Here is a 25852-nt window from a genome sequence, read left to right on the forward strand (position 1 = left end):
ATCAAGGAATTCAGCCTCTTTTCCCTCCTGCGTCACTTCAGTGAAAGCATCATAAGAGCAAGCACATGTACACCCTCTGCAGTAGGGTGCCCCTGAACCCACCCTCTTTGCGCAGCCCCCACTCCCAGCATCACGATCTTGATCAGGGTCCAGCGGAAGACTTCATAGGCATCAGGCTGGCTTCAGAACACGGCTGCAGGTGCAGACACTTTAGGGCTCGTGTGGGCTGCGGCATCTGCCTTCTGGGTTGGGAGGAAGATTTTTCTTGGCACAAGGAAGTCCGTTAAACAAAACTGAACCTGGTAAGTCATCTCCAGATACCTGGGTGAAGCCAGTGATGTTTCCAAACTTTTCAGGCAAGTTGGAAGGCTTTTTATTATTATTTCACAAGGTCCCGCCTGGCCCTCTAGCTAACACAGTCGATAAAGGAGCGGGCACCTGTGATGTGGGTCAGACAAGGGCAATGAACATTCAACCTCAGCAGCACGTGGCTGAAGACAGGCTGGGCATCATTAAAGGTGAAGCAGAGAGAGGCAGTGAGAGAAGAAGGGCTTGAGAAACTTCTATCAACCTCAACTTTCCTTGGTGACTGGTTCATTGCCAGTGTGCCACCTGGCAATACAAAGGAAGGATATACGCTATTCTGGTTTAGGTTTTGTTTTGATGTGTTTTGTTTTAAAGTCATTAAGGAAAGGTGTTTTCAGAACTGACATCCCATGTTTATATCACCCCATAGCAGCTCAAAGGTGTCACAAAATGGTTACACATTGGGAGCATACGACAGGTAGAGTTTCATTGAAAGTGAAAGTGTTAGTCGCTCAGTTGTGTCCAACTCTTTGAGACCCCATGGACTGTAGTCCACCAGGCTCCTCTATCCATGGAGTTCTCTAGGCAAGAATACTGGAGTGGGTTGCCATTCCTTTCTCCAGGGGATTCTCCCAGCCCAGGGATTGAGTGTGAGTCTCCTGCATTGCAGGTGACTTCTTTACCATCTGAGCCACCAGGGAAGCCCAGACTTCCTTTCAGTTTAGTTCAGTTCGGTCTCTCAGTCATGTCTAACTCTTTGCAACCCCATGGACTGCAGCATGCCAGGCCTCCCTGTCTATCACCAACTCCCGCAGTTCACTCAAACTCATGTCCATTAAGTCGGTGATGCCATCCAACCATCTCATCCTCTGTCTTCCCCTTCTCCTCCTGCCCTCAATCTTTCCCAGCATCAGGGTCTTTTCAAATGAGTCAGTTCTTCGCATCAGGTGACCAAAGTATTAGAGTTTCAGCTTCAGCATCAGTCCTTCCAACAAATATTCAGGACTGATTTCCTTTAGGATGGACTGGTTGGACTTTCATTAGGTAACTCCAATTTAAAAAAAAAAAAACACAAAGATGTTCACATTTTTTCTTCCAGTCAGATTTTAGGAGTTTTTTTTTTTTAATTGAGGCCCCTTTTTTATACTTTTGGGTCTCCTGTAGGGCACTAGCTCAGAGCAATGCAGGTGGTGGAGTGTGCAATTAGTCCTTCTGATGATCTACTGCACCTGAAGCCGAGAAACACGACACAGGACCTTGGAACTTATCTGCATTTACTAACGGGGAAACTGCAGCTCAAGGAGTTGCCCATACCATACAGCAAGGCCAAGGTCAGATTCTGCCTCCTAGCCTCCTGCTTTCCTTTATAAACCTCGTGCTGATGGCCCTGGTCTGCAGTGTAGCATTGTAGGACACCACATTGATGGCTTCTTTGAAAACAAACAATGTGGCTGGTGTCCCCAGTCTAAACAGAGGATAATGCACTGATGTGGGTAAACTGAGCAGGTGAACTGCTCTTACTCCTATTGGTGACCTTTGCTTGCAGCCTGTGGCCACAGGCACAGCAAAGGAAATAGTTGCCACTGGCGACTAGGCACATCTTGTGTACTGGGTTCCTCGACCCATCCTCATTCAGCCCTGGAACGGTACTAGCTCAACTCCCCTGTAAATGAAGTAAAGATGGCCACCTCATGGCCCGGCCTCAGCTCGGGATGTGTTCAAAGAAACAGCAGTTAAGTAGAAAAAAATGAACTGGAGGCAGTCCAGAGCTTCACTGCAGTCTCTAGAGAAAACACGAAAGGGGAAGTGCATTCTTAGCACAAAGCCAAAGTCTTAAAGTTTTTCTTTCCTGTCTCTGCTGTTCTCAGTATCTATTTCCAGCGAAGCAACTGCTCCAGCAGCCATGTGCTCTGTTCCCCAGCATCCCTTGGCAAATTCTCCACCTGGCTCTTCCCTCCCTCCCCTCCCTCACCTCTGGCATCCACTCACCCATCTTCTGCCATCTCTCTCTCTCCTTGTCCCAGTCCTAATACTGGCTCCATTTGTCCAGAGATTTCTCATCACTGGATGACCCCAGTTGGCATACTAATGGAGGGGCAAGAGCCAAGCAAGCTATGCCAGAAGTTTTCTTAGAAGGGAATTACTTGAAGGCTCTATGGGCAAAGAAGAAGTTTTGAATACTCACGCATTTACACTTTTAATTTCCCGTCACATCCATTTTAGAGATTCAAAAACTGGGGCATCATCATCATAATAGTCACTACTCCTATTGTTATAATAATAAAATTATTGTTAGCCAGACACTGTCCAATGTTGTACAGTGATAATGTTCAATTTCACAATGACCATATTTGGTAGGTACTATTATATCCTTTTCACAAATGATAGACTCAGGACGTAAAGCTAGTAAGCTGCAGGTTGGAATTCAAATTGAGGTATGTCTCACTCTAGAGACCAAGCTTTTAACCACAGTGGTCTCTGACTTTCAGGTTTTAGTTCTGCAGTTGTCTGTGAAGTGAGTTGCCAGTGGAGTTAGAATAGAAAGAGAAGGAACAAGACAGGATTTAGCAAAGGAACAAATTTACCATTTAATTCCATCACCACCCATGCTCATTAAATATCAGATGATTATTAACATATAAACAACATTTGGGGAGCATGCAATAGATCTATAAATAAGATGAATTTATTTGCAAAGGAATAGACTGAGAAATTCAGTGTCTTTCTGCTTAACTTAAAATTATTCAATCAATACAATACAATTACTTTTCAAATAATCTTTGAAAGTTCCAAGGAGTCTTGAAACATTTAATTGCTATTTAATCAGATAGCAGCAGTCAAATTACACAGATGTCAATTTTAGAGAAAATGCTCTTTGCAGATCTATTGCTCTGTCGAAATTTCCATTACAAACATGTATTTTCAGAGTTTTAGGTTACAAATTAATTTCCTTTCTTTTGGGGGGGTGATGTGGCTGCTGCAGGGCTCCACAGCTCCTTCCTCATATAACTCAGGAGAGAGATGCCCTTTCTGAGAGTGGAACAGTTCCCCCCAAAGTAGTGGGATGCTGCTGCCAAAGACTCAGTGCAGGACCCAAGTCCAGCCCAGATTCCCCTTCATGGCTCCACATACATAAACCAGGAGCAGCTTTGGGCCAAGACGTGAGCCAGAAGTTTGCCTGGATCCTACTCACATCCACTACACCTATTCTGAGGAACCCACGAAGTGAAGGCAATAGATAAGAATGGAACAAATACCCACAGAAACCCATAAGTCAAAAAGACTCATGCACTTTGCACCCTGATCTTCACTGCAGCACGATTTACAACAGTCAGGACATGGAAGCAATTGAAATGTTCTTCCAGAGAGGAACAGATAAAGATGTGGTACATGTATACAATGGAATATTACTCCACCATTAAAAGGAATGAAATTGAGTCATTTGTAGAGACATGGATGGACCTAGTGTCTGTCATACAGAGTGAAGTAAGTCAGAAAAAGAAAAACAAATATCATATATTAACACATATATGTGGAATATAGAAAAGGGGTATCAGTTCAGTTCAGTTCAGTTCAGTCGCTCAGTCGTGTCCGACTCTCCGCGACCCCAAAAATCACAGCACGCCAGGCCTCCCTGTCCATCACCAACTCCCGGAGTTCACTCAAACTCATGTCCACATGAGTGACGGTGATGCCATCCAGCCATCTCATTCTCTGTCGTCCCCGTCTCCTCCCACCCTCAATCACTCCTAGCATCAGAGTCTTTTCCAGTGAGTCAACTCGTCACATGAGGTGGCCAAAGTATTGGAGTTTCAGCTTTAGCATCAGTCCTTCCAATGAACGCCCAGGATTGATCTCCTCTAGAATGGACTGGTTGGATCTCCTTGCAGTACAAGGGACTCTCAAGAGTCTTCTCCAGCACCACAGTTCAAAAGCATCAATTCTTCGGCTCTCAGCTTTCTTCACAGTCCAACTCTCACATCCATACATGACCACAGGAAAAACCATAGCCTTGACTAGACGGACCTTGGTTGGCAAAGTAATGTCTCTGCTTTTTAATATGCTATCTAGGTTGGTCATAACTTTCCTTCCAAGGAGTAAGCGTCTTTTAATTTCATGGCTGCAATCAGCATCTGCAGTGATTTTGGAGCCCAAAAAACTAAAGTCTGACACTGTTTCCACTGTTTCCCCATCTATTTCCCATGAAGTGATGGGACCAGATGCCATGATCTTCATTTTATTTCCAAAGAAAAACAGACACAGACATAGAGAACAAACATATGGGTTCCAAGGGAGAAGGTAGGAGGGTGAGATCAACTGGCATATTGAGACTGGTGTATATACACTATCAATATTATGTATAAAATAGATAACTAATGAGAATCTACTGCATAGCACAGGGAACTCTACTCAATGTTCTATGACCTAAATGGGAAAGAAATCCAAAAGGGAAACAATTTGTGTATATATGTGGCTGATTCTCTTTGCTGTACAGTAGAAACTGGCACAACATTGCAAAGCAACTATATTCCAATAAAAAAAAATTGTTTTAAGACTAGAACAAACAATGAATACAAAAATCAGGATCTCTGGAACAGGAGTCAATGTTTTACAAGCCCTCCTGGTGATTTTTAGGCACTCTATAGTTTGAGAAGTCCTGCTCTAACTTAGGGAGAAGGCAATGGCAAGCCACTCCAGTACTCTTGCCTAGAAAATCCCATGGACGGAGGAGCCTGGTAGGCTGCAGTCCATGGGGTCGCTACAAGTCAGACATGACTGAGCAACTTCACTTTCACACATTGGAGAAGGAAATGGCAACCCACTCCAGTGTTCTTGCCTGGAGAATCCCAGGGACGGGGGAGCCTGGCGGGCTGGTGTCTATGGGGTCGCACAGAGTCAGACACGACTGAAGTGACTTAGCAGCAGCAGCAGCTCTAACTTACTTTTTAAAAAAACACCTTGGGACTCAGTTCAGTGCTTCTCAAACTGTATTACGCACATTCAACACCAATAGATTTGATAAAATGCAGATGCTGAGTCAGTGCGGGTGGGGTAGGGCCTGAGAGTCTGTATTTCCAACAAGCTCTCAAAAGATGCTGATGCTGCAGATCCCAGCACCAAGAAGCCAGCCTGTGACGGGTGTCTGTCTGGTTGGGAAGGGATGGGAAGGTATCCAACAGACCTCGGCACAATTCCTCACTCCATGCTTGCAAGCTGTGTGACCTTGGCCATGTCACTCTACCTTGGAGCCAGCTTCCTCAGCTGTGGAAGGGTATAGAAAGTGGCACACACCTTAGAGGCTGATGTTCTGATGGCGACATGCCTGCACTTAACACAGCATTGGCATGCAGAAAACACTCCAACATAAGCCGTGGTTGCTGTGCTGTCTGAGGGAAGGAAGGGACTAATAAGTGCTCAATAGCTGTTCCCTGTTTGGCCATTATTCATTGAGAGCTGCCACGTGGCAGGACAGGCCCTGTGCCAGGCAGCACCATACCACTTCGTCCTCCCCAACAGCTCTGTGTGCGAGGTCAGGTGTCATTTATCCTGTTCTGCAGATTAGGAAGCTGAAGTTCAGAGAGCTTGAGGAGCTTGATTCAAGTCACAAAGACAGTGAAAGGCAGAGCTAAGGCTGAATCAGGTCTTCCTGCTAAGTTTCTATGCCCAGACTGAGTTCTGTCCACACCTGCCTGCAAGCCCTCGATGGAGGGAAGGGTGGTTAGCTGAAAACACATACATCTGGGGGGATGATACTATGCAGGACTAGGTGGTAGAGGAGGCAGACAGGTAGGACAGACAGAGTCCTTGAGGTGGGAGTGCTAAGCTGAGGAAGGACATCGGGCCCCAGAGAAGGAACAGGGCCAGGCTTCACAAGAATGTGGACACCCCGCAATCAGGAACTTGTTTCCCTGGTGGCTCAGATGGTAAAGAATCTGCCTGCATTACAGGAGACCCGGGTTCAATCCCTGGGTCGGGACGATCCCCTGGAGAAGGAAATGGCAACCCACCCCAGTATTCTTGCCTGGGCAATCCCACAGACAAAGGAGCCTGAGGGCTACAGTCCATGGGGTCACAAGGAGTTAGACACGACTGAGCAGCTAACACTTCACTTCAATCAGGAATAGAGCCTCAAAGGGATGAGGGCTGTGTCCCTCATGCCCAGGACAGCAATGACCCATAGCCGTGCTCCTTGAAGATGTCACAGTGGAATGAATCAATTGATGGACGAATTAATATTTCAAAGGCAGCAACTGATCTGGAATTGGTAGACAGGATGTGTTAGAGTGGAGAGAGATTTTCACTTCTGGACTTTTCCGCTTTAAAAGGGGAGCAGTTCAAAATAGAAGAACAACAGGAATATTTCCCTTGGAGGGCAGCCAGTGCACACAATGCCTCCTTTTCTTCCCAGGGCAGGAGGCGTTAGAGGCCCAGGCCCTGGGCGGGCGTGTGCAGCCTGGAGCCTGCCCGACATACTTACCCACTTGTGCTCTGGAGCACAAAGCCCCCTGCCTGCCAAGCCCAACACAAATGCCTCCTTCACCGCAGCCCTCTGCTGGGTGCAGTGTCAGCAGCTGCTGCCTTTGAGAGTCCCCCTCCAGGGCTATAGTGAGGCTCTTGTGGTGGGGTGTCCCCACTACTGTGTGGAGACAGGAAGTAGTGATGCTTTCTCAGCCATCCAGTCTGCTTCGCAAGCCACAAGGCATGGAGTTAAACAGCCAAGCAGCTTGAGAGAAGGAAAGGGAAGCTTCCTGTTCAAACACCAGCCTCTATGGATGATGTTCAATTAGCCACTGATCAGAAACTATTCTTCAGGCCCAGGGCTAGGTTCTGTGGATTCACAGATCAAGAAGCCAGGGAATAAAGATCCTTCAAGGAACTCATGGTTCAAAACAAGAGGTGAAGACCTAAACAAAGACACATGGTGTCACAGCAGTGGGCAAAGGCATGATGGAGGACCACAGAAGCATAACAGTGTAGTATCTCAGCTGGGTTTTGAAGGATGAATAGAAGTTTGCCAGGCAGGCTGGGAAAGCAGCCCTCTATCCCAGAGATGAAAACAGGTATACTGGGCTTGAGGAATGACCAGTGCCCCGGGCCTAACCTGCAGGTGTGAGGGACCCAGAAGGAAGAAGGCAGGAGCTCGAGGTCAGCTCGTTTTATTCTGTTAGATAGTTGGAAAGCTGCAAAGGTTCTTCTGCAGGGAAGAAACCAGATGAAGGCTGGGTTTCAGATACAACTCCAGCTACAGTGAGGGAGGGTGTGTGTCCCCAGAGCCTGGCCCATTAGTAGACAGTAAATATTTATAGAATGATTTCAAGAGGAAAGAGAGAGGAGCAAATCTGACGAGCAGGCTGGCCAGACTTCATGCGTTCCACTAACTGCTCCTTTTATGTATGTATTCTTTTTTCTTTTAAGAAAACAGCCGCTTTTCTTCCCCTTTATTGAACCATCACAAATGTATATAATCTGAGATTGCAGGCATAATTACATAATGTCTTATACTGCTGGCAGTTTCCTGAATGTTGGCTTGTCTTCCAGAATAGTTTTGTCAACTCCTTGACAGCTGGGGCGACATCTCTGTGCTCTCTCTGCACAGCCCACAGCATCCATCGTGTGCTGAGCACACAGTAGGCCCCCGGGAAGCAGAACCATGAAACAGATTCGTGGAGCATAAGAGTGGGACAGGCTCTTGCAATTAACTGAAGCAACTGTCTCATTTTACAGATGAGGAGCCTAAGACCTCAGAAAGGGAAACAGATAACCTCTTGGAAGATGTGTTCACATTCCTGCTTCTAGGCTCTGACACTTCACACCAGGGGACTTGGTCTCAGCGAAGGTTTTCAAGTACTAACACTAAAGGTTAAGGCACAGACTCGGAAATAAACCAGCGATGAGCCTGAATAAGAGCAGGTAGAACAACAACACGCAAACAACATAGGCACAGAAGGATGTGTTCTTCTAAGGATGAGTATGTATATACACAGTACATACTCAGTTCTGAAAACAGCATAGCCCAGTGCTGGAACTGCTAGAGGCAGGAGAGCATGAAGATCAGGAATGTGGGCTTTAGAATAAGGCAGGCTTGAGTTCGATTCCCAGCTCTGCCACTTACCAGCACGCATTCAGCAAATTCCCTAAACTCAGCCAGCCCCAGTGTCCACAAACAGAAAACAGAAAAACAAAAGCAAACACCCACAACTTCCTCCTTACAGGGCTGTACAGATGAATTGGGATGAAGTATAGCAAAATGCTTGGGCTTCCCAGGTGGCGTGAGTGGTAAAGAACCTGCCTGTCAATGCAGAAGACGCTGGTTCAATCCCTGGGTAGGAAGATCCCCTTGAGAAGGGAATGGCCACCCCACTCCACTGTTCTTGCCTGGAGAATCCCATGGACAGAGGAGCCTGGCGGGCTACAGACCATGCGGTTGCAAAGAGTCTACACGACTGAAGTGACTTAACCATTTGTTAATGGTCCATTTGGAGGCTGGACCATTTGTCCTCAGGAACGAATGTGTCTGCCTAGTGTGTTCACCCAAAGAGAAGGGTTTATCTTGCAAGGATGACCCAGCAGACAGTAGAAAAGGTGGGCCTGGAGCAGGGGAGAAGCTTGAAGACAAGAGTGTAGCTTCTAGAGTCATCCATATTGGTATGATTGGTGTGATGGTTATAAAGGTGGTGGGAGTGAAGAGCAAGAGAGCAGGAGAGGAATGTGGGAAAAGTCCAGTGAGGAGCAGGGGAGGAAGAAGAACCAGTGTGGCTTGCATCCTAAACACCCAAAGGTATTGAGTCTTGAGAAAACCCATGAGCTCAGTGTCAGCAAAGCAGGGGGAAGATGCCCGGAGTTGACAAGAGGGTAGAAGCTGCAGGTGGGGCTACTCTTCACTACTTCAGTGGACTGCAGAAGAGATAGGGCAGTGCCCAGGAGCGCCCCATTACCATCACAAAATAAGCCTTCTTGGTTTAACAGTGAATAAGGCCTCATAACTACACTTGCCAAAACCATAGCCACAAACTACATGTGGCTACTGAGCGTTTGAAATGTGGCTAGTCTGAATTTAAAACTTTCCTGTAGCTCAAACAGTAAAGAACCTGCCTGCAATGAAGGAGACCCAGGTTCGATCCCTGGATTGGGAAGATCCTCTGGAGAAGGGAATGGCAATCCACTCCAATATTTTTGCTTGGAGAATCCCATAGACAGAGAAGCCGGGAAGGCTACAGTTCGTGGGGTCACAAAGAGTTGGACATGACTGAACGACTAACACTTAACACTTAGTCTGAATTAAAATGTGATTTGAATGTAAAATACACACTTAAGATGAGAAAACAAATGTAAATGTCTCATTAATTTTTTGCTATTGATTACATATTAATGATATTTTGGATGTTATTAGGTTAAATAAAAATATATTATTAAAATTAATGTCACCTGTTTCCTTTTTATTTTACTTAATATGCTACTAGCATATTTTAAATGTGACTCACATTATATTTCCATTGGGAAGAGCTGGTCTATAAGGCTACTCTGATACTAAACACAGCTATATAAATGGAACCAGCCAGGACTCTCACTGAAGCAAATGAGGTTATCTGAAGATCTCTCTCCGCTATTCTCTGAGAGAATGGGAAACAGAACTGATTAGTTTTGATCTGTTGGATATGGGAATAGAGGGCCCAGGAGATGCAAGCTAAATTAGGAAAGGGATGCTCCATGGGATGTGGAAGAGGATTTTTACGGTGCACTACTGACCAAGGCCCAAAAAAGGGCTAAACACCCAAAATGAGACTGCATCAGGTTGGAAAGCCCACAGACCTGCAAGTGACCACAAAGGCCAGCCTCCCTTTTGCCGTCCAGGCTCTGCACCAGGCTATTCTCAACCTGCCAGCTCCCAGCCTCCACTGACCCTGGGGTGACCTCCAAACCTGTCCCCTTCATCTGCTCTCAGCAGTCCCTCCCAGTACACTAAGCCCCACGACTGCATGCATTCCAAAGAGTCTTCCCCACTGGCCAGAATGAGAGCCCCTCCCGCAGCCCCCGCCTTTCAGGAGCCTCCTGCCAACAATTAGACAAGCAGGCAACATGATACAGCACGACTAGCATGTACTGCGAGCCAGGAAATCCCGATCTGTCCAGTTTCTGCTGTGTGCGCTCGAGTCGTATCATAGCTCCTCTGGGCCTCCACTGCTTCCTTTGTCCATTATACGGACCTAAGTGTATTACTTGCTAGAGGATTCATGAGATATCAGGAGTAAGAAGTCTTTGTTAACGATGTGTTACACAAAGGAAAGAGAATATGGTAATCTAATGCTGGAAGGGGAAGGAGAGAAGTGGAAGAGAGAACTGGGTAGCAGGAGGGTATGCCACTTGAAAAGACAAGGTATGAATCCTCCTCGTACTAAGAGCAGCGGACTTTCCCCACTAGCAAGAAGACGCCCCCACAAAGGACAGGCGCAGGTCACAGCCTTCCTATCAGACATACCCTCCTACCAACATACCTGGCTTCAGGAATTTTCCCGCAGCTGAATAAATAAACATGAGTCCAGAGAAAACTTCCTAAACAAAACTGGAATGCATCTGCTAATGAACTGTTTGAGATTTTAATGTTACCCAGCACTGAAATGGAGACGGAAATGGCAACCCACTCCAGTGTTCTTGCCTGGAGAATCCCAGGGACGGGGGAGCCTGGTGGGCTTCCGTCTATGGGATCACACAGAGTCGGACACGACTAAAGTGACTTAGCAGCAGCAGCAGCAGTAGCAGCAGCACTGAAAAGGGGATTTTAAACTCCATTGAGAAAAGCTGTAATTCACCCCAGATTCACCTTCATCTCTCCCAACTCCCGACCACCTCTCTCCCAAGGGGGCGAAGGGTGGAGAATAAGGAGTCCAAGGAATGAAAGACATCTTCTCAAGGGTGTAATGGGCTCTGGTGACCCGATATCCAATGAACTGTGCTGAGTACATTAGCGTCCTCTTTAACCCTCATTCGATTCTCGGAAGGAAGGAATGATTGAGGAGAGTAGTGAGGTTCAGAGGAACACAGCAGGGGATGCAAAACGAGCGCTTTCTATCCAGTGGTCTTTTCCACTGCAGACTCTCCTTACATAGGCCTGGAGGTGATGTAATGCCCTATAACATGCTCAAGATAGAGGTTTGAGAGAAACACATAGCAGGACAGTATGTAAAAACCTTCTTATTAAAAATTTCTATCCAAATATCTATGTCAGCATTTACCTAGATACATACAAGGACATACCTATAGCTCATATATAACCACATCAAAGTCTAGAACAATAGACCCCAAGGACTGCAGCCCACCAGGCTCCTCTGTCTGTGGAATTCTCCAGGTAAGAATACTGGAATGGATAGCCATTCCCTTCTCCAGGGGATCTTCCCAACCCAGGGATTGAACCTGGGTCTCCTGAATTACAGGCGGATTCTTTCCCATCTAAGCCACCAGGGAAGCTTGCACCTCACATATAGCCATATCCAAGTCTAGAACAAGACACTCCAAATTCTCCCATATGTCCTAACCACCATTCTTTGACAGTTAATGGAGTTCTTTCCTTCATATGGTTTTACGTTAATTTAAATGTTTACGACTAACTGGTATAATATTTTAAATAATTAAAAAGCAAAGTCAGATATGACTAAGTGACTGAAAAATAACAGAAACAGTAGAGTTTATTGAGCCTTTCAAAGTATAAAGACCACCCACTCACATACACACACACACTCCAAAAATTATTCAAAAAAGTGAAGAAATTTTTTCCTTTCCACTTTTTTTCTTTATCAATTTAAAAAACACACAAATTTCACCTTGCCCTTCAAGAGTCTAATTTTTTTAAGATTAAAAGTCAAAAAACTAAGGTAGCAAATGTCTTAAAATGCAATAAATATTTGACAAGGACAAGTGTCCTGGTGTCCTTCCCCAGCAAAGACAGAATTTGCCACGACTGAGAGGAGTGGGTACAATGAGTCACACCAGGGCCCCACCACCTCCATCTTTCCAGCTGTCCACTTCCACCCTTCACTTCCTAGAGTTTCCTTCTCAGGCTATCATGCATCAAGCATCGCGTTTTCCCCACCTAATGTCTACTCCACAGTTAAAATTTACCCAAGGAGTAGTAAAATTCATTCCCTAATCTAGTAAGGAATTACAATGGCTTAGTTTCTTTATCTTTCCTTGTAATGCATTTTATTAGGAGTTTTCTGAACATACTGTTTAAAGATTGGAATGATGGAGATTTCAAGCTAACTGGCCAGCGGGAGATGCAACCTGTGACTGAAGACTGTCATCCTGAACGTCCACCACTCACCCTCCAGCCAGGTGTTGTCACATGGGGCCAGGGTTGCCAGATCTGATTTATTTTTTTTTCAAAAGAAGTCAGGAATGTGGATTTATGTAAAATCTGATCTTTTTTAAAAAAAGAAAAAATATTGTGCAGATCCAACAAAACTCACATGAAAACCAGATATTATCTATGTACCACCAGTTAGAGATCACAGTGGTCTCAGCCCACTTTTCCAGCCTCACCCTCAACTGTTCTGGCCCTGAAAAGTGCACCCACACCTCACCTTGTGCCTGAACACCTCCGTGTTTTGGCTCACCTTGTACCAGCCCATTAACACGCCCTTCTCTGCCTTCTCTACCAGCATCCTTCCCATCCTTCCAGGATCTGCCTAGATTGTGCCAACTGTTCCCAATCTTAAATATCAACCTCAATTAATAATGCCCATCCTCCAAAATGCTACATCCTGCCATCGTATTTCCATTCACTCCAGCACTTAGTATGTTTTGCCTCTCATTGCCATTTTTCCCGCATGGTTAAATCTTTCTGGTAAAAAAATAAAATACATTGGAAGAAAGGAAGGACTTTTTTGGTGTGTGCCAGCTATGACTTTGGTACTCATTTTACAGGAGAGAGAACCGAAACTCAGTGAATCAGTGGCGGTCTTGAGCTCTCTGTACATCCTCTAGCTGTGCATCTTCTAGACTTCCTTCTGCTCCCTCTACACAAAATCTTACTCCTTCCTTCTCTATTTGGTAACTCCTACTCAGCCCTCAAGATGCTTTTATTTTTTTTTTTGAAGTCGCTCAGTCGTGTCCAACTCTGTGCGACCCCATGGACTGTAGCCCACCAGGCTCCTCTGTCCATGGGATTTCCCAGGCAAGAGTACTGGAGTGGTTTGCCATTTCCTTTTCCAGGGGATCTTCCCGACCCAGGGATCAAACCTAGGTCTCCCGCATTGTAGGCAGACGCTTTACCGTCTGAGCCACCAGGGAAGATCCCAAGATGCTTTACCTACCAGCATCTTCCCTTCTCCACTCACCAGTCAGGAGGGGTTCCTGTCCCCCAAATTCTATGTACCAAAAGCATCCTGTAAGAACATCCATCAGGGCACTCAGCAAACTGTCCTGCCATTAGCTAATTAATTCTTTGTCTCTATTGAACTGGAAACTTCTTATTCAGCCCAGTACCTAGCCCAGGTACTTAGGGCTTCCCTGATAACTCAGTCAGTAAAGAATCCACCTGCAATGCAGAAGACCCCGGTTCAATTCCTGGGCTGGGAAGATCCGCTGGAGAAGGGATAGGCTACCCACTCCAGTATTCTTGGGCTTCTCTGGTGGCCTGACTGGTGAAGAATCTGCCTACAATGAGGGAGACCTGTGTTCGATCCCTGGGTTGGGAAGATTCCCCTGGAGAAGGGAAAGGCTATCCACTCCAGTATTCTAGCCTGGAGAATTCCAAGGACTGTATAGCCCATGGGGTCGCAAAGAGTCAGACATGACTGAGCACCTTTCACTTCACTTCACCTAGCCCAGAGCAACTGATCAGTATTTATTGGATGGCTGGAAGGAGGGAAGGAATGATGGAGGGGAGGAGGAAAAAGGGAATGAGAATAAAAAGGATAGTAACAGCCCATAGACCACCAACACATGGGAGGTGTAATGGAACTTCACAACTGCAAGCCCCACTTCTGGCTAGAATTGACGCCGGCTCTTTTGTGCTCTGCCTCAAAGCGGAAGACGTCCATTGCAGCCCCTTCTTTCCCACTCCCACAGTGGGGCAGGCAGGTGGCAAGGTGGCAGGTTGTGCTTGGCTTCGGGGTCCCAAGAACCAGCATTCACCTCTACTTCTTAATCATGGCCTCCAGCTCGAGGGAAAGTGATTTTCTGCATCAGCCAGGCTCTGCTTTGGAAGGATAACTCCAGTTTGATGGATTGAGAGTGGGAATGAGTCTTCCCCAGAAGCTGGCAGGAAAGCACACTGGAGAAGGCCAATGCACGAGGAAGGGCTGACAATCCTCACCACCCAGCAGACAATGGGGAGAAGACTGTCTTTGTTCCCAGAACCCTGGAAGTATGGCGCCCTGCTCTGGGAGTTGCTGGGAAACTCCTGTGCCCCCCACCCATTCACCCCTCCTCATTCACAGGCCAGGAGGCTGGGCCAAAGATGCTTCTGCTCCTGGATCCTCTCCCTGCCCCAGCCCGAAGAGAACTATCCTGCTCTCCAGAGACACTGCAGAGAATCTCACCTGGGTTGATGTTCTCGGAAGCCCAACTGCCTCTCAAAGGAGCAGTTTATACCACTCAGTGAGACGAGAAGGGTAAGGAAAAAAACTCTGGTCTTCTCACCACCACTCCACCAAAGTTGAGCCAGGGAGGGAGGCCAAGGATGCCACTCCTCCTGGGAATGCATAACCTCAGAGAAATTGCCTAGAAGGCAAAGGATCTTCTGATCCAGGGAGGGTCACCTGGTCTACCCTCACCCCGGCCCCTCCCACCCAGACTCCACTTCCAGGCAGCTGGGGCAGAGGAAGCAGAGTCCCCCTCTTTCCCCTTTCTCCCCCATCTCCTCCCTAGTGACCCACCCAGATGCTCCCCCAAGCCCTCAGGGGCTTTCAAGCCCACCTCCAGTTTAAGTGAGAGCCTTGGGCAGGCCTGGCACCCATAGTCAGCACTTTATCTCAGTAAATCCTCAATAAACCAATAAGGTAGGATCTTTTACCCTGTTTTAAAAGTAAGAAAATGAAGGTCAAAACCATCTTATAATTAGAAAGGGGAAAAATATCTTAAAATGAAAGGAGACTACATTAAAACAAGATACTTTAAAAACCAAACAAATAAGAGCCGAAACTTTAGCTAGAGAACTAAACAGATAATCCTAACTGCTTAAAAAAAAACAAACAACCACCCCCCCTAATTTTATTGACTATGTATTATGTGTACACGCTTTACACGTACTATCTCATTTCATTCTTGGGGTAACCCCATAAGCAGGCTCTTATTGTCTACATTTTACAGATGAGAAACTGGAAGCCAAGGAGAGTGTGACTTAACCAAAGCCCTGGGACATTCTGCTCCTCCAAGGGGCCACAGTAGTTGGGTAACTGGTTACCCTTCAGGGTAACATATTTGCATTTTAACAATAGCTCTCTGGAGAAGACAAAGTAATCCAAAGGAATGAAATGACTCTAATGCCAGGAATTTCGGGTTTCAGCTCTGCCAGTGGGCAGAGTTCTTAGAGCAAGAGCCTTTTGGCACCACGAGGCATCACCCGAAGGCGGCCACCTACAGGCCTGGCTAACACGGGGCTCCATTCAGCAGCTGGCAAAGCCCAGGGCAAGGGGGTAGAATGGGAGAGAAGATGAGGTCAGAAGGCCAGGCCTGAGGCAGGGACTAGTGTGGGGCAAGTAAGCAACTGCAGAAGCAAGTGATTCCAGGTGCTCCACAAATGTCCCCTCACCCCAAAAACATTAGCCTGCTTACCAGAGTGGAAGGGCTTCCCAGGTGGCACTAGTGGTAAAGAATCCATCTGCCAGTGCAGGAGACTTGAGATGTGGGTTCGATCCCTGGGTCGGGAAGATCCTCTGAAGAAGGGAATGGCAACCCACTCCAGCATTCTTTCCTGGAGAATCCCACAGACACAGGAGCCTGGCAGGCTACAGTCCATAGGGTCACAAAGACACGACTGAAGCGACTTAGCATGCATGCCCGCACACCAGCGTGGAAGAGACACTTCCAGCATTACTGTCAGGACCAGGCAGTGAGCTGGTGTAAGAGGTCTGTGGTCTCATTCCAGCTCGGGTCCACACTCCCGGGCCTGTACCCTGCCCACAGCAGTCCTCAGTATCCTCTCTGCAAGCAGAGGGGGGTGGTCCAGGTAACCACTGAGGTTTCCTAGAGACCAGCTCCAGGTGATGGGACCCAGAACAAGTGTTAAGGGTGGGAAATGGGATGCTGGAAAGGGGACTGAAGGACAATGTTCACTAGCTTTCATCTAGGCTCTACTGAAAAGGACTCTGCACGAGATGCTGCGCCAAGCACGCGGAAAAGGAAGGGAGCGTGTACCCAAGTGACACTCAAGAATTCTCCACTAAGAGAAGCGACGCCTGCTGCCCACAGGCCAGGTTTGGGGGCTTCAGGGAAGCCTTCTACAAAAGCCCGTGTGCGAAGAAAATGGGGACGATGTCCCGCTGTAAGCAGAGAGGAGGCACTTAGCCAAAAAGAAGCACTAGAGAGAAGACACGCAAATTTAGGAAGGGTGCACCATTACCCCCATTTCACAGACAGGAAAACCAAGAGTCGGCACAATCAGAGCCAGGTGACAGAGCCGGAGTTAGAACACGGTTCTCCCTGACCCCACAGCTTTCCTCTTCATTTTTATTCTGTCCTCACTCCTGGAGCATGTGTGTGTGTGAGTGGGTTCAGGGTGGAAAGCGGAAGGAAGGAGGTGTGAAAACAGGCAAGAGGCCAGAGGGAAGGGTGGGGAAGACAGGAATGGATAGTAAGCACTTTCTTACCAAAACAAATTGGCAGCCATAGTTTTTCCAAACAGACTCTCCTGCGATGGCCTAGGGCGGTTTTTCAGGGCACAGGATTCTGGAATCAGGCAGATAAGTGCTAAACTCCAGGCTCCACCAGTGACCTAGAGCAAGTATTCAACTTCTTGGAGCCTCACTTTACTCATCAATACAATGGGAATGATAACCATTATCCCTTACTGAGTAGTTGGTAAAGATTAAATCACTGCTCTGTTTAAAGGGCTTGGCATCATGTCTGGCACATGGTAAGCATTCAATAAAAGATAGCAAAAAAAAACCAACCACTAGTCTAATGTTGCTCCTGGTGACCCTCTTCCCTCCAGGCTTCCTCCTCAAAATCAATATCCGGTCAGTCCTCCCACATCCTCACTGACTCCCTCCCTCCTCCATTCAGCCTTCTTCTATTCCCGCCATTTCAGAACCCATTTCAAAGCTATCTTTCCCACTGCTTCTCTTTCTTCCTAGGATCCTAGCTTGCATTTGATTGAGTGATTCATCACTTAATCTACACAAGCTTCTTAACTTCTCAAGAACATAACTGTCCATTCTGTGACTGCTTCAATGGACAGGTTTGCATGGGATTGGTGATCAAAGCTCAGGCTGGTGGGTCTGCTAATAGCAATTACTGAACTACTTGCCCATGTGTGCCTGCAATTTGTAAATTTATCTTTGGATATATATTAAAACCTTCTACCCAAACCACAAATTATGTGCTTTGGCAAATTTGCCAAACTATTAAATGAAATTTACTGCTTCTCAAGAATGTCTTGTACTAATTAGACAGAGATAGATGGGTATATGAAAGATTAAAGCAAGGGAGGGTGGGAAATTGGGAACTAAAGCTTACTGACTTTCCATGAGGGGGTGGTCTAAGCCCTTTTGTGTGCCATGGACTTCATTAGCATACTGAGTAAGCCTACTGGACCCTTTCTCAGAACGTTTTAAAATACATAAAATAAAAAAAAAATAGCTTGACCACAAAGAAACCAATTACAATGAAATATAACTTAATTTTTACAAAATGAGTGCACAATACAGTAGTATATGTTCTCTATTAATGCATTAAATAACAAGCTCTAGCGGCAGGTATAATAACCGCTATAATTTCAAAGCTGCAATGAGCATAAATCATAGTTCCAGATATCTGCAGCAGCTGAAATGTGATATGAAAATATCTGTGATTTCTCCTGGTGACAATGTCACAGGTACTGTAAATACTCTGCTCTGTTGCCTACATTCATCATCGAAGAAAATGCTAAATAGATGCTATACTTTTTCCCCATTCAAGTTCACAGACTCCTTTGAATTCCACAGATGGGCCCCTTGAGGCTCTAATAGAGCCTCAAGTTAACAAACCCCAAGTTAAGAATCTCTATTAGAGCCTTCATAACTCAATACGTATCTGTACTGGGTATATCCCTGAGTTCCTGCTCGCTTTCATCTCCTTCTCAAGGGATTTTTACCCACACAGCCCTTCCTGCCTCAGAAGGTCAAGTTATGCATATATGACCCTCCTCTGGCCTCCCCTCCCAGCTGATTGGCCAAAGCTGACCAGAGACTTGCCTGGAGAGAAAGCCTCAGCTTCCAGAGAATCAAGCTCAGACAATAGGATTCTCCCTGAAACTTGAACTCAGAGACAAAGGAGAGGATCGTGTGATGGCACAGAGAGGAGGAGACAGATGTAGTGCAGGTGCTGAATTGAGCCGATGGCACTCAGAGTGAAGACCAGTGACCAACAGTTCCAGGGGAATAACCGCAAACTCAGAACCTTGCCCCCCACCCCCCCACACCTCCCACCAACATCTTGAGGACCCCTGACCTCCTTCCAGGCCTCTGCTTAGACACCATACTGCATTTCATGGTTCCTCACTCTCTTCATTAGAACCAGCTTAAGGGGGTCTCTTTTCTGTATCAGAATAGCCCTGAGTCAGTATCATCAACAGCAAGTACAGAGGAGGAAGCTGAAATTCAGTCAACAGGAGTCACTTGCTTGGGCCCACAGGGCTAGTAATCCTTTTCTGAGGAAGAGAGAGGTGATGGCCTTTATTATTTATCTAGCTAAAATCTCACAAATGATAAATGAAAACAGTCTCTTAAAAAACATAGCCATTACTGCTGAAATGTCCTTCTGCTCCACATCTGTACTGCCCTAAGAAGTACGATTCTGACCCCAGTAGGCTCTCCTCAGCCACCACCCAGCTTGACATTCCTTGTCTTTTAAACCTTTCCCCAGTTGTAGGATGGCTATATTTTCCAAGGCGGACGACAGTGGGGTGTTAAGGACCAGCCAATGAACACAGCACGTGGAAACACTCAACCCTGCTGTCTGGTGCCCTGCTATGAAAATCCAAATCGATTTCACTGAGAGTCAGCATCTCTGGCTTCTGGGCAGAAACCAAGCTGTGAAGGAGAACCGGTACCAAAGGCTGCTCTTTAATCTTTGCATGGAGCGAATTCTCCCCAGTGTCATAATTCTCTCCTCCTCATCCCTTGACGTCAAAGCAACAAGCTAGAAAGACATACACATACCAAAAGAGACACCAAAGATCCTTCCACGCCATGGAGGGAAAGCCATAGTAACATAAAAGAAGACATACATACATATATATATATACACATAATCCCCAGCCAATAAGTTTTATTTACTTTGGAGGAAACATGGGTGGAGAAAGAGAATCAGGATTTGTGTCTTTTCCCACAGAGCCTGTGTCCCCAGAAAGCTAAGTGAGGGCCAAGCCCCAGGCCCCAGAGGCCCAGCAAGGTAGTGAGGCATTCCTTTTGAAAACAGACTTCTTTCCCTTGGAGAAGGAACCTTCAGCTAGCTTCTTCAGACACCACCAATCTATAACTGTGAGTATATCACATTAAGCATCTACTTGAAATCTTAGGAAACTGTGACAATCCTATTTTCATTGGGAAGGCACTTCTTTCCTTTAATTGTACTTTGAAATATTATCCATGTAGACTGGAAACTTCACAGAAAGGCTTATTATTAGTTATCTAAATCTAGACTAAACAGTCTAAACTCTGGGTCTGGATGATTAGCATTCTGAAGCACAGAGAGGTTATCGGTCCAGTTGAAAATCACACAGCTGGTTAGCAGTAGATCGAGGCTCCAATCCTGGAGGTTCCCACATACTCTATTACAGAATAGCACCAAGTGACCTCCAGAGACAGAGAACTCTGCCAGTCCCAATTTTATCATTTATTAGTTCTGTACACCTGGGCAAGTCATTTAACATCTTTCATTTTCATCACCTATACATCTGAGATTACGACTGCAACTATCTCTAGGATAACTGCATGCATGAAATGTGCCATGGCTTGACACACATGGACCCTGTTATTAGATTGTATTGCTCCTGTCTCACATATAGAAGTGAGTGTATCTGCCATTCGAAATGTGATAACTGTATCCAAACAGCAACCCAGAGATTAGCAAGAAAAGATTGTTATCAAACCCATCTTACAGTTAAGAAAACCAGAGATGACCTAACTTGCATGAGACCAGAGTTTTAAAAGTGAACACATTCTTAGCTGCCCTAACGGTCCTTCTTACCCATTCCCTGAGGAAAGACTTGAATTAGAAGGGTTACCTCTTTCCCCTTCCCCTACAGAGCAGCATCATCTATAACTGGCACACCCTCCACAATCATTCCTTGTGAACTGCAGTCAACACAGTGCCTGGCACAACACAGAGACTTGATACAGTTTTGAAGAATGCATGAATTAGTAACTCATTGAAGATCCTGATCTGCAGATAAGAAGGCATTGCATAGACACAGCTGCAGGAGGCAGGCAGGCCAGAGCTCCAATTGCAGCAAGAGAAAACCCCACTCCCTCCATGCCTTCACCCAGCCAGCTCTACAAGGATGAAGCCTTTGAAAAGATGGAGAGCTGGGCCCCTGATCTCAAGAGTCCTGTCCAAAGTGTTTCCAAACCTGGCCTACATGGCTCAATCCAGAGCCCAGAAGACAACTGTGGCACACACGTGACCCTCCTCCAGCTAAAATAGATGTAATAACATTGCAGGCAAAGGGCAGTGAACAGGCTGGGGAGATGGCCCATCTGTCTTCCTAATTGTCAACTCTGCCCATAACAAGATTTGTCTCCCTGTCACACCTTAGGCTGCTACTCAACTGAAGCAAAACCAAGATATCCATCTTCCAGCTATGAGCAGTGGCCTTCACAAGGGGCCGGGGACAAAAAGAGGCTACTTGACTACAAGAAGCAGAGACAGAGGGAAGGGGTGTTGGCCTGAGAATCAGGAAGTGGAGGGGGATGACGTGGTATGTGTGGAGACTGGGATGGGGGGGGTGTGTGTCCATACTTCTGACCAGCTGTAGGTAGGCAGGCAGTTACTGGCTCTCATTGGGCCTCCATTTCCTATAAAATCGAAGTCCAAAGTTCTGGAACGTGGGGTCAGTGAGGGGGGAGAAGGGCTGTGAATCATATGATATTGTATGCAAGACATTTTAGGTTATATGCATTTGGAAGAGCAGATCCATAATTTGCATCAGAATCTCAAAGATGTATGTAACACTCAACACCTTCCATAAAAAAGTTAAGAAATACTAGGCTAGATGGTTTTCATCCAATAAGCAGTTACTCGGCACTTTCTATGTGCCCTTCTCTGTGCTCAGTACTTGAGACACAAATAAGACAGGAAAAGTCCTTACGAAGCTCAGAGCATTTTACTGCTAGATGTGACAGAAGCTTAAGAAACAAAGAAGAGGGAGCATTTGACTCTGGTCCAGAAAAGGCCTTCAGGGTCCTGGGGGAATCCTAGGTTAAATGTTGATATTGAAAGTTGAGTGTGCATTCACTGGGTGAACAAGTAGGAAGAGTATTTTAGCAAAAGGGCAGCAACTGTTTCAGAAACTGAAGTATAATTGTGAGTAGGACAAAGAAGATGCTCACTGAGGGAAGGGGTGGGTGGAAGGAGAGATAGAAGCCAGAAATGAGGCTGGAAAGGCAAGGAGGGTCCAGATTAGCAAATGCCATATAAACCAACCTAAAAAAACTTTACATGGTAGCCAATGAGTTCATTCTAGTTTTAAAAGTCTAGGATGAACTACCATGATCAGAATGAATCTTCATGAATTTTGGCAGAAGCCTTAGTCCTTTGTGAGCACAGTGGGTAACAGGGAGCAACTAGAGGAAAGAACTGCTGCCTCTTGGCAATCTGAGTGGGCATGGGCTGTCTGCAAAGGTGCTGGTTGTCAGTGCATGCATGACTCACCATCCATGACCCTTCCTTATAAACGGCAATCAGCAGAGTATCTGGCACAACACAGAGACTCAGTGCAGTTTTGATGAATGCATGAGTTAGTGAATCATTGAAGATCCTGATCCACAGATAAGAAGGCATTGCATGGGCCCAGCTGCCTGAAGCACGTGTCTTGCTGCAGAAAGCAGGAGGCAGGCAGGCCAGAGCTCCAGGGGCAGCAAGAGAGAACCCCACTCCCTCCACATCTTTTCTGCACTGGCATGTCAGTCTCTTCTCTCCCAGACTGAACGACTCCAACTGCTGGTGATTATAGCTGAGAAAGGAAGGTAGTGACCAGCCCAGGTGATGGGGTTCAGAAGTAAAGCACGTGCCCATTTGGGCCCCAGGTCATCACTTGGTAAACAGTCTTTCAGCCGATCTAAAGGACTCTGCTACTTGCCTCAAAGCTCTCTCGCATGCTGCTTCTTCTGCCAAGAAGGCTCTTTCCACCCTCTTCAAGTAGTTACTTCTTCTTTTTCATGGGAATACAGTTGCTTTACAGTGTTTTGTTACTTTCTGGGCTACAACTAAGTGAATCAGCTATACGTACACATACTTTGTATCAGCCTTCTGAGTGAGTGACTACAGTATATATCACAGATTCTCATAGCACCTTATCCTTTCCTTTCAACCAATTCAGCACAATTTGTAATTCTATATTTATTTGAGTGATTTTATTCTCGGCTCTGGACCGCAAGCTCCGTGAGACCAGACATTTCTGTATCTTACTCCCTTGCCGGTGCCTGGCACAGAGCAAGAATATGCTGACTGAATTATAGACTGGTGTGGACCATGAGCCACTCCCCATTCTCACTGCCTTTCACATATCCCATAACTCACATTTTGGTCCAGTGAAGATGAGGTTTGGAGAGGAGCGGGAAGGTTGGACTTGAAAAGGCAATATCAGAGTGAACTTTGCCTCTGTTCCAAACGTTCTCCTTTTGCCTCTGTGTTCTCCTTTGTCCTGTCTTGAAAGACTCTAAAAGAACCCACATTTGGTTTACCAAGGATGATCCCTGGGAACCCTGTTTAAGATGCTTTCTCTCCAAGCCTCAGACGGTCAATGGCTCCATCCCATCCTCCCTGAACCTACTTGGTCAACAGGACCTTGCCCTGCTTCAACGGGTCATCCTCCAAGAAGGAGGACGGGTCTCCGACTCCCTCTGCCTCTCCTCCTCCTGACCCGCCAAGCCGGAACCCTAGAGCGTCTGACAACTAAAATCTCTGGTTCCTGCAGCCCTGGCAGATGCTCAGGGCAAGTGCCAATTCAGACCTGGTGTAGAGGCCACGGGGTTCGACTTTCCAAGTCCCATGCTAAGCAACTGGCCACTCGGCAGGTTCAAAGTACTTGGGGTCAAAAGTTTGACCTTAAGGGAGAGGTGAGAGGGAGGGAATCTCACCAAGCGGCGTGCAGGCTCGGTTAAAGCGACCTCAGAGGGGCGGCGGCCAGCACATCCGGCCCCGCAAGAGGCCCCCTTGCCTCCACCCAAGGTCGTGGTCCTACTGGAGCGCTGGAAAGTTCAGCCAGGGGCCGAGGGGGACCAGGGCAGGAGCCGGGGGCCAGCTTTTGCGGAAGAAGGGAAGCTAAGAGCTCGATTCCAGGTACAAAAAAGAGCCGGCAGCAGGGCGCCCCAGTCCGGCACGCTGCATCCCGGACCGCTGGGCGGGGGCTGCACCATCCGAGCCGCAAGGGCAACGCGGCCTCCCCCATCCTCCTCGATCTCCCGGGTCCCCGACACAGGGGCGCGGGGAGCGGGCGGGGCGGAAGGCGAGTGGCGCCTGCCCGTGGACAGCCCCCTCCCCGCGCGGTCTCGGACCTCGGGCGGGGGCGCCTGGCTGCCGCAGCCTCTGCTTTAAGGGCGCGGGGGCTGCGGCGCGCAAAGGGGACGAGGCGGGTGACAGACAGAGAGGGGCGGCCGCGCTCCAGGGCCAAGATCCGGGTCGCGCCGGCCGGCACGGGCAGGGCCAGGGTGGCCGAGCGCCTTACCTTGAGCTGCGGGGAGTCCTGCGGGGGGCGCCGGCTGTGCCTGGGGCTTCGGGGCGCACGCAGCCTCCGGGTGCACAGTCCGCGTCCCGGGCGCGCTCCCCTAGGCTGGCGCACCCTCGTCGTCCGGGGTGCTCACCACTTCGGACGCCCTCTCGCCGGCGGTCTCGGCCTGAGCCGGGGCGCACACCCCGCGGGGCACACCCACCGCGGCCGCTGCGGGACTGGCCGGGCGCGGGCAGCCCAAGCTGCGCCCGGCGTCTCCGGCTGCCAGCACCAACCGAGTCCCCGCCTTCGCCAGGGGGAAAAAAAAAGCCTCCTGACGCGGCGCGGGCTTTGGTGTGTAGGAAGGGGCGGCATTGCGAAACCGAGGGGAGGGTCTTAGCCTTGGGAAACTCAAAAAGCTTTTGGATGGAGTTTGGAAGAAAAACTTTTTGAAAAAAGACCCCAAAACTCCTAACCTGTTATAACGCTTTGCAGATTTCCAAAACGCCTTTGTATGTATTTATCTTAGTTCATCTTCACTGCAACAGTATCTAACTGTTGGGGCATTTCTATCCTCTTAGGTTTGGGAAGTCACCATCACACAGGGTAATCATTTGACCAAACCAGGACTAGAACCCAATCTGGGTAACGGGGTACAGCGAGGGGATATACATCGCTCTGGGGTTTTCTCACTGCAGAAGTGGAAGCAAGGTGGGAGTGAGTGTAACCCAACTTTTCTCTCTCCTAAGTCACTTCCTTTTCCTTATGCTTTTCTGCTTTCCAGCCGTTGCTTTGGCCTCTCTCACTTCACACTTGTACTGCCCACAACACCTTCGAAATATTTGCATTTCAGTCACTAACCTTGAATGACCTGCTCACTGAGTACAATACTCTGCAGGACAAACAGGAGAACCGAGTTGCTACCGCCCCATTTTGCGAGTGGGGACAAGCAAGTATGGTAGGGGTAGAATGTATGAGTCTGTGGGACCTCAGACCCCAGCACTCAGCCACTATGCGCACCTTTCGAAGGCTCCATTGGTGCCAGGTAAAACCTAATCAAAGGTGCTTCATTTTTGAGATTGAAATTGTGAGGAGGGGAGATAATTTGGGGCAAGGGACACTTCTGGGACTTTCTTTTTCACATTTTGATGGAAACACGGTTATAATGATGCTTTACTTCCTCTAGGGAGCCCTTAAAAACAAATCCATGGCCCTGGAGTCACAGTAAATGGTGCAGTCTTGGCCTCAGTACTGGGAATGATAGGGGGTGGTGAACTTGAGGGCAGCTCCAAGCTCCTTCCCAAGTGAAGGAGCTGCTGCTAACCAACTCTTGCCAGTTTTTGCCACTCAGGGCAATAAGTTAATATGACCAGATGGACACAGAGAAGATGTAAATCCAGATATCTAAGTCAACTTTCCCAATTTATTGATAACTCAGGAAATCAACCCTGAATATTCATTGGAAGGACTAATGCTGAAGCT

At 47.3% G+C, this 25852-nt stretch overlaps 1 protein-coding gene across 1 annotated transcript in view; it reads right to left on the reverse strand.

Moving 5' to 3' along the window:
* The window catches only part of KANK4 (KN motif and ankyrin repeat domains 4), a 73003-nt gene extending 48500 nt beyond the window's left edge, over window positions 1-24503 (reverse strand). Inside the window, exon 1 of the mRNA XM_088835350.1 lies at window positions 24389-24503. The gene's annotated coding sequence lies outside the window, so the exon portion shown is untranslated. The remainder of the gene's footprint in view (window positions 1-24388) is intronic.
* Between the last annotated feature and the right edge of the window lie 1349 nt (window positions 24504-25852).

Source organism: Moschus berezovskii, chromosome 4 (genome assembly GCF_049115385.1).
Source record: "Moschus berezovskii isolate FMDL1 chromosome 4, NW_MosBer_1.0, whole genome shotgun sequence".
Classification (NCBI taxonomy): Eukaryota; Metazoa; Chordata; class Mammalia; order Artiodactyla; family Moschidae; genus Moschus; species Moschus berezovskii.